At 38.7% G+C, this 1,181-nt stretch overlaps 1 protein-coding gene across 2 annotated transcripts in view; it reads left to right on the top strand.

Moving 5' to 3' along the window:
• LOC106533356 (integrator complex subunit 6) overlaps nt 1-1,181 on the top strand; it is a gene marked incomplete at its 3' end in the record, with an annotated part of 25,425 nt that overhangs the window by 14,588 nt on the left and 9,656 nt on the right.

The following is a 1,181-nucleotide window of genomic DNA, read 5'->3' as shown; positions in this document are numbered from 1 at the left end:
CCTACAGTATTTTTACAGTTTTTATTTTACAGTTAAAATATATGTTTAATAAAGTTTAATGTTACAACTAATCGGGGATCCCTTTAAAATTTATCTGCTGGTTTGTGAGTTATTTTGCTAACAGGCAGAAACCTGTACACAGACACACAATAGCCTCTTACATACAAGAACAACTTGAGTAAAGCATCCAGGCAGTAAACATGCTTCTGATGTGTTTCTGTGTTGTTTTATAGCTGGACTTGTTAGCATGCGGTGGAAGTGTTTGTTAAAAGATTTTGGGGATGGAAGAGGGAAAATGTCTCTGTTTTCATGGAGCCCTGGAAGTAGAGCAGCTAGTCTGCAGCTCTGYTTACTTTGAGTTGTGTGGACAGATCCATCATTCAGCAGAAAACACAGGTAGAGTCCTTTAAAGCCAGTGGGGTGTGTGCTGTCAGAACAGGATGGTRTTTGTGGAGGGGCAGGGCCGGCTGCAGGCTGCACACCGCTGACTGTTTGCTGAGCAGACCTGTCGGGCTGCGCTCAGCTCTGATGCTGTTAACTCTGTGGAGATCCTGTAAGACAGGGAGATAAATTCTGTTCTGCTCCGGGTTCTTTCTGTCAGCGGGGAGTGCTGAGGTCAGGAAATGTGCTGGGGTCTTGCAGAAAAGAGTTTTCATCTACTCCTGCCATCATGGAGGCCAGAGAGAACATTTGTTAGAGATACGGACAGATAAGTTTACTGTTGGCAGAGCACCATGTTTCTGTTTGTTTGACTATTAAAATGATTCAGTTTCACGAAGCTCCCCTCTAAGTTATCCGTTTCCTGTCTTCAGTGTTTTAGGCTCAGAAATACACACAGTGAATACCAATTTTCAATCTCAAACTCTAGAATTTTTACTAGAGATTAAACCTTTACAACTTTGTTTTGTCATAGTGTGTTTATTTTTTTTACTTAATTTTTTTTAACAAACTGTCCATCCTACTAAGTTTTAAACTCTTATATTCAGCCAAAAAGTCTTTTTGATCTTGTTTTGAGACTGATTTAYTAAACAAGAACTGATTGTGTAAGAATAATCATCTTGTTTTCAGAATGTGTAAGATTATTTGTCTTGTTAGTCTGAAAATTTGACTCAAATTAAGTCAAAATATCTGCCAGTGGAGTAAGAAAATTTTACTTGGTGAGATTCTTGAAATACTTGATT

This window comes from Austrofundulus limnaeus, unplaced genomic scaffold (assembly GCF_001266775.1).
Source record: "Austrofundulus limnaeus strain Quisiro unplaced genomic scaffold, Austrofundulus_limnaeus-1.0 Scaffold928, whole genome shotgun sequence".
NCBI classification, from domain to species: Eukaryota; Metazoa; Chordata; class Actinopteri; order Cyprinodontiformes; family Rivulidae; genus Austrofundulus; species Austrofundulus limnaeus.
Note: the sequence above shows the minus strand (reverse complement) of the source record. Positions and strands in the feature narration are given on the sequence as shown.